We start from the raw sequence: 15,771 nt of genomic DNA on the forward strand, positions 1-15,771 counted from the left end.
ATTCTTCATTTAGAAATGTACCAGTTTCTCTGCATATTAGCAGATGAAATTCTCTGTGTATTTGCAATGTAGTTTTTTCTAAAACATGTCAATTCAAGTATGGGAAAATTTGCACTTTTGATTAGTGATAGTGTTACGTGTTTTCTCGTATATGCAGGCAGAACTCTTGTGAACTGCTTGGTCACGTACTTTCCTTACTGATTTCTGAGAGTATTTATGCACACATGTGAACCCTTGTTTTTTCTGAAGCTTTAAATTTCTTCTTAATTGTTAGTGTTTGACAAATAGACTTCAAAAGTTTTTACGTAGTCTAATGTGTTAGTCTGTTTTCTTGATGCTGGCTTTTCTGTCATACCCAAGTCTTACCCAGCCTAGGAGCAGATCTTTCCCCACCTCAAGTGTTTTTACTGCTCCCTTTTATAACCCTCCGGTTTATTCTTGACTGTGGTGTGACGGGGCTTTTGCTCTGCTGTCTCCCTCCTCTCGCCGCGCGCCCGGCTTCCGGGAGTTTGAGGTCTGTCCTTAGCATAAGCTACTTTTTTCACTTGCTTAGTGTCCAGTGTGCACCACTTGCGGCATCACTTCCTGTGTTAAGTACCTTACAGGTGATAACTGATCATCTTTGCAGTAATCCTGTGTAGTGAGTCCAGTGAGTGTCCTGATTGTACAATTGGGGTCACCCAGCTGGACATGCCACACTGCTTACCGTCCAGCCTCAGCCCCAGCCCCATAAGCTGTTCCCTTACACACTCATTCTTTCCACTGACTTGAAGTGCCATCTTTATTGTATTTAAATAAGCATTGATTTCTGGGCTTTCTGACCTCGTTCATAGACTGTTCCGTGTAACTGTAATTGTTGCAAGCTTAAGAGGTGTTTCATTAACAGAAAGTTTAAATCTTCCCTTATTTTTCTTTACTGAAAAGTTATTTTAATGAGTGACTGCTTAATTTTCCCAGAGAGCTTTGGAATTAATTTTTCCTACTCTGTCCCCCAAAAAAGAGGGGGAAGATTTTGAGAGGTATTGACCTAAATGTTTAAAGGTATTTACAGGAGAATTGGCTTTCCATTATTATCTATCAATCAGACATTTTTTCTTCCCTGATAGCATCCTTAAAATGCTTACACGAGTGGTCAGAAGATGTCAGGAGTGAGGGCTGTAGGCTCTGAGAGGCCTGCACTCACCAGGAGTCACTGCGGCACCCAGAGGTTGAGCTCTTCCTCGCTTGCAGTGTGTGGCCACAGGAGACGGTTGTCAGCACAGCCTTCCAGTCAGTCACGGCAAGCTGGGATTCCAAGACACTACATAAGATGTATTGACTTTCTAAGGTGAAATGTTAGCAGCCAATTTAGATTACCATGCACACATATACATCCTTAGCTAAAATCAAGCTACCCACTGGTTTGCAACTTTTCAAAAATTAAGAACTGCCCTGTAACACTCTATGGAATTGGTGCTTGTCAGATATGTAATTTTTTTTTTTTAACTAAGTTTAAAGACACATTTTCTGTCTGTCTAGGTCTTATGTTGCTCCTTGAATATAAATGATGCTTTATAGTTTCTTAAATTATTATTTTATAGCGTTTTACTTAGATTGTGCAGATTTTAAGATTTTATTCCATCTGTAGGTTCTTTTTCCTCATTATTTGGTGGGACCTGATTATTTTCCTATCTTGATTAGATTGGCTGAAGCTCTTACTAGTTTCATTTGTTTTGTACCCCCACTTGTTTCCTAAAGCCTTTTTTGCGCTTTACTGACACTTCCTCTTGACTTTTCTGTCTTCATTTGACTCCTTCTGCCTGTTTCCAATGTTTCTCTCTGTGTTTGCCTTTTAGCACTGCTCTTAACTAGCATTCACATTTTTATGTGTTATTTTGTTAATATGATATTTTTTCCTAAATCATCTGTAACTGTATTATTGTTTGCTTTTGCCATATATCTGGGTGTGTATAACTTATTGTCAAACTTTTCATCTATCAATTCAAATACTTTTCATCTTATCTGTTCTGCTCTTACTAATTAGTTTTTATTTCATTTCCTTCTAATTCAGTTATCTAGTTGCCTCTGGTCTCTCTTTGGCATATGCTTTTAGTTTTTTTGTTACATTTGCTGCATTTTATGAGATTTTTTTCAAGGTTTTTTCTTCCCACTTCACATTTGGTTATCGGTCATGTGGAGCCTATTATTTTCTGGCTTCAAGTGCATGGTTTTAACTATGCTTTTTAATTACCCTTTAGCTCTGGATTCTTTATATTGTTGTTTATGTGTCCAAACGTCTTCTCTTCTTTTTTTAAACCCATCCCGTGAGGAATAGCGTGTCCACACCTGGACTCTGTTTCGGAACAGAGAGTGTGCCTTGAATCGCATCCCTTCCTTTTCTGACTGGGCTGCTGCCATCGCATTTCCTGGTTTCCGTTTAGGAAACGGTCTCCAAACACAGAAGTCACACCTTTCATTTTCCTGCCCCAGGTCAGACAGGTCAGCTGTTATCTGAGCGCAGCTGGTCAGTCTATTATTTCCCAAGGTTTTCAGTCCTTGGACAGTGACGTGAAGGTAGGCAGGTGAAAGGAAGGGAACAGATGGAGGGAAGCGTGGGGCCACCCCGTGTAGCACAGGTTGTTCGCAAGAGGCTTCCTGCCCTGGGGCAGCCCCTGTGTGCCTGTGGCGTGCCTCCTCAGTGTTCCCAGGCCTCTGTTTAGCCTGGGCTTGCAGCTGGCCCTCAGCCCTGGGTGCCCACGGCAGCCCCAGTACACTCCCCGTTCAGGGTCAGTCAGTGCTGCTTGTGGGCAAGGAGCTGGCTGGCGCGCTGCTGTGTTCAGTCACTCAGCTGTGCCCTGCTCTTCATGACCCGGAAGCTGCAGCGCACCAGGCTTCCCCGGCCTTCACCCTCTCTCTGAGATTTCTCAAACATGTCCACTGAGTCAGTGACGCTCTCTGACCATCTCACTCTCTGTTACTCTTTTCTCCTCTTGTCCTCACACTTTCCCAGCATCAGAGTCTTTTCCAAAGAGTTGGCGTTTTCAATCAGGTGACCAAAGTATTGGAGCTTCAGCTTCAGAACCAGTCCTTTCAGTGAATATTCAGGGTTGATTTCCTTTAGGATTGACTGGTTTCATCTCTTTGCAGCCCAAGGGACTCTCAAGAGTCCTTTCCAGCACCAAAGTTTGAAAGCATCAATTCTTTGGTGCTTAGCTTTCTTTATAGTCCAGCTCTCACATCCATACGTGACCACTGGAAAACCATAGCCTTGACTAGACGGACCTTTGTTGGCAAAGTGATGTTTCTGCTTTTTATACACTGTTGAGATTTGTCGTAGCTGTTCTTCCAAGAAGCAAGCATCTTTTGATTTTGTGGCTGCACTCACCGTCTGCAGTGATTTTAGAGTCCAAGAAAATGAAATCTGACACTGTTTCCACATTTTCTCTATCTGCCAAGAAGTGATGGGACCGGATGCCATTATCTTTGTTTTTTGAACGTTGAGTTTTAAGCCAGCTTTTTCACTCTCCTCTTTCACCTTAATTAAGAGATCTTTAGTTCTTTACTTTCTGCCATAAATAAGGGTGGTGTCATCTGCGTATCTGAGGTTATTGGTACTTCTCCTGGCAGTCTTGATTCCAGCTTGTGCCTCCTCCAGCCCAGCGTTGATGTGCTCTGCACATGAGTTAAATAAGCAGGGTGACAAAATGCAGCACTGACGGACTCCTTTCCCAGTTTTGAACTAGTCCGTTGTTCCATGTCCACTTCTAACTGTTGCTTCTTGACCTTTATACAGGTTTCTCAGGAAGCAGGTCAGGTGGTCTGGTATTCCCATCTTGTTAAGAATTTTCCACAGTTTGTGGTGATCTACACAGTCAAAGGCTTTATCAGAGTCAATGAAGCAGAAGTAGATGTTTTAGCTGATATATTTCTCCTCAGATCCTTTGTTGGAGAGCAGAGTTCCAGAAAGAAAAAAAAAAGACACAGTTTTGCTCCCATTATTTTAAATTCTGAGCTTCTACTAAGTGGCATTACTGATAGGATTTTTTTTGACTGCTAGTGTAATGGTTATGCAATGGTTTATTTTTCCCTTTTTGAAGATGAATCTATGGATTAAATATCTGTAGCTAAATTTGCAAGCTAGCTGTTGCAGAGAAGAACCTGTTAATTCTAGCAGAGTTCTCTGTGAGCTTTATTGTCCCTGAAGAATACCAATTGATAATGGGAATTTAACAGAAATACAGCTCAAGTGATCTTCATAATACGTGCTAGCAACGACTTGTTTGAGTCTTCCCCCTGTGGTAGCAGGATTCAGCTCTGTAAGCTTTTTAAAGTGAGAAATCCAGTTAGCCAGAAGGAGACTCATGCAGACAACATCTACCTTCTTTATTCATGTGGCTCACTTTAATCAAGCAGAGTCATGGTTCCCACCTGTAACACAAGATGCAGTGGATTTAAAAGAAGCTGCCTTGTTATAATCAGCCCATTTTCTGTCTGCTTTTGTTTTATTTTGAAAATAACTGGTATGTTAACGTTCTTTTCACTTTCTAAACTTCGTATTTGAATATTTTTTAGCTAAATTCAGTTTAAATACTGTGTGGTATTTATAACACATAGAAGTGTGGACCCTTATTCAAATAGCTGAGACGTCGGCCTTAGCATTTCCTTTGACTGCCACCCAGCATGTTCCATATTCATTTCCCCTCTGGCTCTGAGATAGTGAAAGGGTTTTTACGTAGCGTTTGCTTCTGCTGTTGAGACCAGTGTTCAAGTGAGAAGCCCATTGGACCGCTGGAGCCTAGACTAGTTTCTGTGTTTGCCAGTGTCTTGAGCAGCTCCTCTGCGTGGACCTCTGACAGGAAGTAAGGCTCCAAATGTATGTGTCAGACACTGTCTTGACCGCGCTTCTGGACTGCATTGCTTTGCCAGGCCTGCAGTCTTTCATCTTTCTACCGTCCCCTTACAGCTTTTCTCCCTAGGTGTGTAGTTAAGTGAACCTTCTACCCTGTCCTAGTAACTATCTCTGCTTATTGCAATCAGAGAAATGTTTGAGGCTGCTTTCTCAAATAATACAACTGCAAACATATTGCAAACTTACATACATTCTTTATCTTGAGCTCACTTGGAAAAATAACCTTTAAAGTTCTTACACTAGCTAATTTATTATACATTTTATACAGGTCAGATTTTATGGTGTTTAACCAAAGGCTGCTATAAAATTTGCAGAGCAGTGAGAAGTTACAGTGTGTCTTGTGATGTTCAGAGTAAATTGCAGGTTTGGATAGAATTTAGAGCCTAAAGATACATAGCGTTTCATCAGAGGAGTCAAAGCAGCGCCTGCTGTCCCAGATGACTTTGGTTCTAGTAGGGAAGCAGAGGGGTATGCTTATTTCAGGAAGTACCTACTCCATCCCGGCACTGCCCTCCAGTCCCAGCTCCTCCCTCCCCCCTCTTTCAGTTCATGGCTGGCTTCCGCTGCAGAGACGGCAGAAGCCTGGGGCAGAAGCCTGGGGCGCTGACGAGTGCTCGTCTGTGGGTGCTTTCCAGCCCTCCAGGGGGGTTTCTTGGCAGCGTTCTCGCTGACCGCAGTGCGCCTTGATTTGTCTTCTGAGGCCCGGAGCTCTTCTGCAGCCCCAGGCGTGTCTGGCTGAACGGAGCTTTCTCCTCCCCCTGGGGACTCCCTCCTCTGCCCCTTCTTACACATTCCAGCTCTCACCTGTGGGCGACTGCTGCTTCTCCTCTTCAGTCTGCGGGCGACGCCACAGTGTGCAGGCTGCTAAAGTTCCAACCTCACTTTATCTTCTTCCCTAGTCGAGGGTAGGAGTAACAGCTAACACTTACTGAGAGGTCACTCTACGCAGTGTGGAAGGCGTATTCTCTCAGCAGCGCTATGGACTCGTTTAGCTGGTCCTAGATCGTTCCTCTGTGCTGAGATCCTGCATTATCCTCATTCTCCTGCTGAGGAAACCAGGGCAGAGGGGGTCAGGAGTGTGCCTCGGGTCCCAGCGTATGTATGAGCCTGCCCGTGTCTCTCTTTGGCTTCAGATGCCTCAGTGACATCCAGCGTCCAAAGGCCCAGCTCGGCCCCTCCGCTGGACACGCCCTTGCTCTGGCCACGTTCCTGCTCGCCTGTCTGCTCTTCCCTCCGTCACTTCTCCCCTCATACCCCTCTCTAAGCCCTGCTGAACCACGTGGATGTCCTCAGTCACAGTTACTCTCTCCTTCTTAGAAATTTGCTCATGAGTTTAGCTGAGAATTTTTTTTTCCCGTTTGTGTATTGGATAATCTCAATGCTGTTTATTCTTTAAGATTCAACTGAAATATTACCTCACCTCCAAAGCCTTCCCTTATTTTCTCCATCATCTATTCAGCAAGTATTTACTGTGCTAGATTCCAGGGATACAAGAAATGAATTAGATTTACCTGGTCCCAGCCCTCAGGGCAGGGGAGGGAAGACAATGTAATTAACACAGTATGGCAATAAAGTCTTTCCTTCTGTGGAAACAAGGGGGTCTCGGAAAGCTTCCTGAAGCAAGTGATATTCAGGTTAAAACTGGAAAGGCTATTAGAATAGCCAGTAGCAGAGGGTGGGGAAAGGATTCCAGGTCATGGGAGGAGAATTGTGATTATGGGGCAGGATTAGCAAGAACATGGCCTGTTCAGACGCCTGAAAGAAGAGAGCAGGGGAGGGTGTGTGTGCAGGGGCTGAGCAAGTGTAGTCCTCAGGGAGATGCAGATTAAAATTGCTACAAGGTGCTATCCAAAACCCCTGAAAGGGCTACAATCAAAAGGACTGACAGCACCAAGGCTTGGGGAGAGTGTGCGGCGACTGTAACTCTCTTACACTGCTAGTGGGAATATAAAACGAGAAGTCCACTTTCTGAAAGGCTGCCTGAGTTTCCCAAAGGTAAATATTCATCAGCTTTCCAAGACCTGCTTGTTTCCATAGAAGGAACCACTTGCTGCGATGCAGTTCTCACTCCATTGTCGTGCCTGCCCTGCTCTCAGGGCTGAGACCAGGTAAGTCTAATTCCTCCTAGGAATTTATCTGAGAAAAATAAAAACATGTTCACAAAAAAGACTTACATAGACATTTTCATAGCAGAATCTCTTATAATGACTTCAGACTGGAAACAGTCCAAATATCCATCAACAGAAAAATGAATTAAAATTTTGTGCCATATTTAAACACTGAATTACCACTCAGCAATGGAAAATAATGGTACTGAAATACACAGAAATATGGGTGAATCTAACAAACACGATGGCAAAAGGATGTTGACAGCCAAGCATGTTGTGTGACTCTGTTTCATGAAGCCTGAGAGTAGCTAGGCTGATCTGTTGGGATATAAGTCACAAGGCAAGAATGTCCTTTTTTGGTTGTTATTGTTGGGGGGAATTGATTGGAAAGGGTAGAAGGGATATCTCTGAATAGCTTATGTCTTATTTTTGGTAGTAATGGGTACAATTTGGGGCAATAACGGGTATAAACAGTTGTCAAAATACATCAGACTGCGCACATGTATATTATGTGTTGCTCTGTCTCAATTATAAATACTTTAGCAAAAATGATCAGCCATAACATAATGATATATGTCTATGTATTGACATAGAAAGATGTTTATGGTATATAGTATTAAGTAAAATAAACTGGTTAAAAACTATTCTACCATAACCTTTTATGTCTTTATAGAAGGACATTAAGAGTGAGTTTTTCAATTTTATTCTTCAGGCTCATGTATTTTCTGATTTATTTGAATGAAAATTTTATTGTTTTTATTTTTTTAAATGAGAAAATGAAATACTATTTATTATCCAATGAAATTTTATTTATTTTTTTTCTATATACATCAGTTTTATTTTATTTTTTTTAAAAATTTTAAAATCTTTAATTCTTACATGCGTTCCCAAACATGAACCCCCCTCCCACATCCCTCCCCATAACATCTCTCTGGGTTGCCCCCATGCACCAGCCCCAAGCATGCTGTATCCTGCATCAGCAATCCCACTGCTGGGCATATACACCGAGGAAACCAGAATTGAAAGAGACACATGTACCCCAATGTTCATCGCAGCACTGTTTATAATAGCCAGGACATGGAAACAACCTAGATGTCCATCAGCAGATGAATGGATAAGAAAGCTGTGGTACATATACACAATGGAGTATTACTCAGCCATTAAAAAGAATCCAATGAAATTTTAAAGTATATCTTATTGAAATTTTACAGAAACTATTAGTTAAACCATCTAATATGATAAATATTCTTAAATGAAATTTCATGACTATTTTATGCTATAGTTTTGTTTGTTTTTAGTGCTTAAAAGAAATCAGGGTAGTATGGCATTTGTAGTTTAGAAAAAAGTTTAATTCATATTTTAACATAAGTCTGAACACATCAAGGGTGCACAGTGGAAGGTAAGGTGCTGGCTGCTGTTTCTTTGTCATCTAACTCTTCACAGGGGGCAGCTGTTGTGATCAGGCATGTATGGTTTATGGAGAAATAGGAACAGATGCGTTCCTGTGCATATGTGCACACTGAGCTGTTTTGAGTGCACCTTTTTCATTGTAGTCTAATGTATATAACCTAAAATTTATCACTTTGGTGTTTCTGTGTGTGGCGTTCGCTGGCATTGCATATGCTCACATAGCTTTGCGGCACACCCATCACCGTCTCCAGAACTCTCTCCTCGCCCTGGATTGAAGCGCTGCGCCTGGCGCACAGTTGCTCCCCAGCCCCTTCACGCTGGCCTGGCAGTCACTGTTCTGCCTCTGTCTCTGCCAGGCTCACTCTGTAGGTGGAGTCAAACAACGCTTGTCTTTCTGTGTCTGCCTATTGCACTCACCATAATGTGTTTGAGGCCCGTCCGTATTGAAGCATGTGTCGGTTGCCTTCTTTTCCAGGGCTGAATAGCATTCCATGGCATGAATATGCTGTGTTTTGCTTATTCATTAATCCGTCAGTGGACATTTGGATTGTTTCTACCTTTGGGCTGTTGCAAAAATGCTGCTATGAACATGAGTATATAAACACCAGTTTGAGGCCTTACTTTCAGGTCTTCTGTGTGTATACCCAGAAGTGGAATTGCTGGATCCTATAACAGTTCTGTGTTTAATTTTTCGCAGAACTCCCACACTGTTCTCCGTACTAGCTGTATCATCTCACATTGCCACTAGTAGTGCTTGAGGTTTCCAGCTTCTCTGCATTTCTTATCAACACCTGTTTCCTGTTTCTCTTTTCTTTCTTCCTTTTTTATAATAGCCATCCTAATGAGTTTTGTACCATGCTTTTCAAACTTGATGTGTCTCAGAGAATCTTTCAGGAAACTTTCTTTTTTAAAGACTGTATAAAAGTCTTTGTTATGAGTGGGCCTTAATTTAACTTCTCCTGATTAATGGCCCTGTGTTTTCTTTTCCGGTCTTTTGTGAATGCATGGAGTATATCTTTATCTTTAGTGTATGCAGTCGACCCTTGATAGTCCTCAGAGGATTGGTTGCAGAGCCTGCCCCGGATACCAAAATCCTTATATGAAATTGAGTAATATTTGCATTTTACTTATACACATTTCTCCTGCATACTTGAAACCATCTCCAGATTACTTATAATATTTAATACAATGTAAATGTTATGTTAATCAGTTCAGTTCAGTTCAGTCTCTCAGTCATGTCTGACTCTTCGGGACCACGTGAACCACAGCACGCCAGGCCTCCCTGTCCATCACCAACTCCCAGAGTCCACCCAAACTCATGTCCATCGAGTCAGTGATGCCATCCAACTATCTCATCCTCTGTCGTCCCCTTCTCCTCCTGCCCTCAATTTTTCCCAGCATCAGGGTCTTTTCAGATGAGTCAGCTCTTTGCATCAGGTGGCCAAAGTATTGGAGTTTCAGCTTCAGCATCAGTCCTTCCAGTGAACACCCAGGACTGATCTCCTTTAGAATGGACTGGTTGGATCTTCTTGCAGTCCAAGGGACTCTCAAGAGTCTTCTCCAACACCACAGTTCAAAAGCATCAATTCTTCGGCACTCAGCTTTCTTCACAGTCCAGCTCTCACATCCATACATGACTACTGGAAAAACCATAGCCTTGACTAGACGGATCTTTCTTGGCAAAGGAATGTCTCTGCTTTTGAATATGCTATCTAGGTTGGTCATAACTTTCCTTCCAAGGAGTAAACGCCTTTTAATTTCCTGGCTGCAGTCACCATCTGCAGTGAATTTGGAGTCCAGAAGAATAAAGTCTGACGCTGTTTCCACTGCTTCCCCTTCTATTTGCCATGGAGTGTTAATAGTTGTCAGTATAATGTCAGTGCTGTGTAAGTAGTTGCCAGTGTGTGACAAATTCAATTTTTGCTTTTGGGACTTTTTGGAAACCTTTTCTTTTTAAAATTTTCCTTCAGAAGTTGGTTCAGTTTGTGGACACAGAACCTGTGGATATGTAGGGCTGACTGTACAGTGCTTTTGTTTGTTTTCATCTATTTTCTGACTTCATTTTAATGAGCATAGATAAAAGTATATATGCATTCTAAAATTTGATAGTTATTGCTAGTCTTAAGTAACAATATCTTTTTCTAAACATCCTTGACATCACAGTGTGTTGTACAACTTTTTGATCTCATTGAAGTTTTAATTTGCATTTCCTCATGAGTGACATTAAACTTCTTTTCATTTTTAGCAGCTTGTTATTTCTGAAATACCTGCTTCATATCTTTTGTTTGCATTTCTTTGGGGTTGTTGGTAGTCTTTTCTCATAGGAACACCGAGATTTAAATGGTTAGCAAAACAGGTATGCTTCCTGCCTTCGTGAGCCTGTAGTCTACTGGGGGACGAAGACCATGAACATGAAAATGTGTTATTGAACTTTGTGAAAAGTGCCATGAAGGAAACTTATGGATTTTATGCAAGATAACAATTTAGGTGGGGTTTGGGTGGAGTGTGTTGGCCAGAGAGGGCTCCTAATGGATGCATCATGAGCCAGTGAGGCAAATACTGGGAGAGGGTCCTCCAGACAGAGAGAGCATAGACTGCAGACTCAGAGACAGGATGCGGCTGGAGTGAAGTGAGGAGGGGATGAGGACAGATGACTCTCTGGCCGTTTGCCCCTCATATGTCCTCTAAAGATACTCAGAAGAATGTGGTAAGTTTCCCGAATTATTTTCTGAGGAGTTTTAAGACAAAACTTATTTTTACTCTCCTATTAGACACTCCTCATGAAAGGCATATGAATCAGATAATCTGATGAGCAAATGTTTTAAAATTATTGATTCATTGGGAGCCTCCATCTTTTTAAATTTCCCTTTAACTAGTTTTTTATTTGAGAATGAATCCCTGTGTATCATCATGTGTAATTTCATATTTCCCTGGATGTATGATTACAAATTCCACCCGTTTTGTCATGTGAAATTAATTTGTGATTCTTTGATGCCGGCAGAATGATGCATTGCTTGCTACTAAGTTATCTGTAACAGTTTCCCCGTTAGGGGAAGAAAGCTCTGTGCGTCTGTCCTTCTGTGTGTGACCAGAGTCTGAATGTGTGGTGTGTCTACATGGGGAGAGGGACCCTCAGAGAAGAGGGCTTGCCGCTTCCTGTGCTTGACGAGTAAATTCACTCTTCGCAGCACAGTGAGCTGTGACAGAGATGCTCAGCTTACTTTTGATCAGTACCTTCTATAGCCTCTTACATCAAGCTTTCAAGCAGAGAAATTGTAGAGAGAAGTGCATAGTGGCTTACAGATCAGCTATTTCAAACCGTGAAATAAGGGTGGTGTTAGTTGTGACAGCTAGTGCCTGGTTTCCTGTCTTCTGGACTTGCTGCATGCACATGCGCCTTTCTCTCCGCCTCTTTCCTTGCCTTTCCATTTGTTTCTAGATCTGTTTATCAGGAAATGTTAGGAAGGGCGTTCATGCAAGACATTGACCGGCAACCAGAGGCTGCCTTGGCAGAAATTAGACAATGAGACCCTCTGAGGTGGGCATGGCAGTTTCGATTTTGCATTTCCTTTCCCCCCCCCCCCCCCAAAGTGATAATAGTGGTTGTTATTGGGGAATTAGATCTGGTGATTCTGTTTACAGTTTTCTTCATCCTTTAAGTTTTATCATTAGAACAGTAGGCATTGCTCTCCTAAAAGTAGTGAAAGGAGTATGCTTGTTTGCTTGTTTTTCAGAAAGAACCTTTTATTGGAGCATAGTTGATTCCAGTGATGTGTTAGTTCCCGGTATACAGCAGAGTGACTCAGTCATGCGTGTATCTGTGTATGACTACGCGTATGCGTTTTCAGGTTCTTTTCCATCGCAGGTTATTGTGAGGTGTGTGTTTCCCTGGCCGTTCACTAGGTCCTTGTTGCTGTGCTGCTCTGACAGTGGCAGGGGAGTGGCTCAGTTCATGCTTGTTGAGTGCTAAGCGAATGGAAGTGTCACCTGGGAACACCTGTATTTGCTCTAAGTAGCGTCTTCTCTGTTTCCGTTACTTGATTTTAAAAAATTATGAAAGTGTCAAATGTACAGCTTGCAGTCTGTCTTAACTTTGTTTGGTTCCGTAACAATGGCAGTTTTACATATGGAGCTTTTTGTAGGATAGCGTGGCCTTTCTGCTGCTGCCTATGAAGATTTTTCCTAGTTAGTTCCTGGAGCGTTATTTCTGCACAACTGTCAGGATTGCGGTTTGTCCCCGTCACTGCATGATGCTGGTGGCTGCTGCACTTCGTTGGGCCATTGGTTCCGTGTTTATGTGGCCCATCTTGTTCTGTCGTCCCCAGATGCTTCTGGGGTGCTTGTTGTGTGTGCCCCAGGAGTCAGGGGTGTGCTGGCACGTTTGTGTACTGCCGCAACTTTTATGTGTGCGTGGGTCTCTTTTTTTAACTGGTCAAGGGGCAGTTTTGTTTAACATAGTGAGTATATTATATTAAGCCTGACCTTCCTGCCTGTAAGACTGTCTGGTTTATAATCCGGCTTTCAGCATTCACACGTATGGACTAGAGAGGGAACTAGTGCTCACTAACCTGGTGATCTGGCCAGGTGTCCACTGATTGCCACACTGCTTTCTGTCTCAAATCATGCTGTCTGTCCTCTCCCATTCTGTCCTGTGGGTTAGGGAAACTGTGCTAAGAAGAGCTAAAACCTGTGTTCCTCCTGGCTTGCTGTCACGACGCAACTTAGGCCTCTTGGGGCCGGCTCCTGTAGTTTTGTTAAAAATCTCTCTGAGCCACTGCACATCCAGCTCTTTGTCCTCCGTGACAGAGCACCTTGACTCTCTTATGAGCTTGTTTCAAATCGCTCTGAAGATTCGGAAAACTAACTGTAACCCATGCTTCCCCAGTAATTTAATAGCTATTTTAATAATATAAATATTTGTAAAATTTATTTCTCAACTTTATATTCTGACCCACTGATGTGTCTGTCTCTAAGTTGCAGTTATATGGTAGCTTTTAAGCTGTAAAAATGCCTTTTACCAAGCAGAGGCGCGGGTTGCTCTTCGTCACTCTTTCCTAGGTTGTTTCAGGATACAGTCTCAGATTTATTTTCGCCTTTAACGTTTCTTATGGCCTCAGTTTCCTCTCACATTTTCCTTCCCCTTGTTCCTTAACTCTCCTTTGACTGTTTTCTCCAAGTTCCTGCCCTTTTCTGTTTCCTCTTTGCGTCGTTTCTTCAAGGTGTAGTCTGTTTCGGCCTTTTCCCCTGAGCTTAGTTCTCTTTCTCGTTAGTTTCCTTTGACTGCCTCACTGTCGCATCTAATAGCCTTGTCCAGATTTATCCGTATTACATGTGAATTGTAAAGTGCTTCCCTCCTCAGCTGAACTGCCCTGTGTGTGAACAGCGCCTCTGCTAGCCGCCTGGGGCCCGAATCCCACGCGCTCTCTGCTTCAGGCGCTTCTCAATCCCCGCTGCTGCTCCCTGAAGCGCCTCCTCGCTCTCCTTCCGTGTCCATCTTTCATACGTGAACCGCACTCCAGGTCCCGTCACTGCGTGCCTGCGTTACTCACACCCCGTTTTAGCTGACCCTGCCCTGTCCAGTTTATTTGCCTGTGTCTGTGTGCTTCAGCTAATCAAAGACTTCATGATAATACTGGTCTTAAACTAAGAATCTCATTCACGCATTCCCTGTTCATCTGGCAAAAGAGTGCCCATTACATGCCAAGTAAGTTTCTCGGTGTTGGGCCTGGAAAAGTGAACAAAGCAGCAGGTCCTGGTCCCTTCTGTCCTGGGGCTTATATTGCAGTGGTTGGTAGGACAAGGAAGAATGGGTATCCTGGAGACTTCTGGGGGCGGGTTTATTTGAGCTGAGAAAGGAAAGACAGGAGAAAATAGATAAGAAAATTATGAAAAGCAGTTAAATGAGCAGGGGCCTTCATGCCTCCCCTGTATTACAGGTAGGATAGTCTTTAAAATAATCCCTGTGTGCAGATGAGGATTCAGTCTCTAATCTCAGCAGTATCTCAGGCATCATGGGGAGGGGAAGGGGTAAAGTATTCACAAATGGAGTTGAAGAAATTTAATATCATGATTATGTGCTGGGTCGGCTGTTTCTTGGAGCCCATTTATGCCTATGGGACAGGAAATATGTAGCAAAATAAAACTGGCAGAAATAGGTGAAAAATTCCATTGTCTGAGTGTTTTTTTTTTTTTCCCATTTAACCTTAATAGTATTCAGATTAGTTACTTTATAGTTTCTATTCTCTGTTCAGGAGAAGCACAGAATTTGTTTTGGCCAGTTTCTTTGTGATATTTTCCAAAAGATCTATTTACTGAAATACTGAGCTAAGGAGGTCATGATGGCTAGAGATGAAACTCTCAATCTTTCCTGACATCTCAGGCTTCCAAGCACCAGCCATAGGTATGAGGGGCTGGGGCTGGCCACGGCCTCTGGAGTGTGGCTACAGCAGGCGGTCAACAGAAGGAGAAGAGGAAGAGCGAGCCTTTAATGAAGTCCCGTTGGCAGGAAGAGTGGGACAGAATCGCCTTGGGTTCCGCTGTGTTCTTAAAGAGATACAGGTGTTAGGAATTCCCATCTTCTTTCTTGTAAGTTCTGATGTGGGCCTGTGAGAAGCGGAGAATCTGAGGTTTGACTGGATGTTTGGGTTTCTTTAGGTACAGTAATGAGCCATCATATTTTCCATGTGAGATTGCGTTAGTGGGTGATCCCCATGGTAACACAGGTGTGATTAATACCTTTTCATTTTACACAGGAAATCGTTCATTCACTCACTCTTGGGAATTGTGTCCGTATCCATTCTGTCGTTGTTCTGTGTTTGAAAAAATCAGTGTTTAGTTAATGCTGTAGCTTCTGTTACATGCTTTGTATGGAACTAGTCATTCTTTATGCTTCTGGTCTTAGTTAAATTTGGCTTCATGCTTGGCTGTTAAGTTATAGGTGTTCAGTGATGTTTATCCTTATGAAAACTGCTTTTCCTTCTGAAATTTTACAGCATTTTCAAAACCACCTGTCACACACTCAGAAGCCTGTGGCCCTTAAGATGTTTGCTGAAGTCCTTGACGTTTACACTTCCCCGTTTAGTTTCCAGGTTTTTATTAGTGGATGACGTTTTCTTTCTCTGAGGAAGATGTCTTGTAACCCTTTAGTTGTCTAGTTGCTTCGTGTGGTGAGAACCCAGTGAACAGATGATGAAGGTGCCAGAGCTCCTCACTCAGAAATGAACGGCGAGCCTCGTCGCCTGTGTTCTGACTGACTCGGGAGCAGGCGCTCCGTGGCGCCTCTGTGTCCCCGGAAGCGTGTGGTCCCACTAGCGTTACCTCTGTTATTGTTCCTTTTGTAGTTGCATGATTGACTCATTAATGCCA

General features: G+C 42.9%; 1 protein-coding gene across 1 annotated transcript in view; it reads left to right on the forward strand.

Annotated features, from left to right (window-relative positions):
* The window catches only part of MAN2A1 (mannosidase alpha class 2A member 1), a 198,256-nt gene that overhangs the window by 64,442 nt on the left and 118,043 nt on the right, over positions 1 to 15,771 (forward strand). The window lies entirely within an intron of this gene.

Source organism: Ovis canadensis, chromosome 5 (assembly GCF_042477335.2).
Source record: "Ovis canadensis isolate MfBH-ARS-UI-01 breed Bighorn chromosome 5, ARS-UI_OviCan_v2, whole genome shotgun sequence".
NCBI classification, from domain to species: Eukaryota; Metazoa; Chordata; class Mammalia; order Artiodactyla; family Bovidae; genus Ovis; species Ovis canadensis.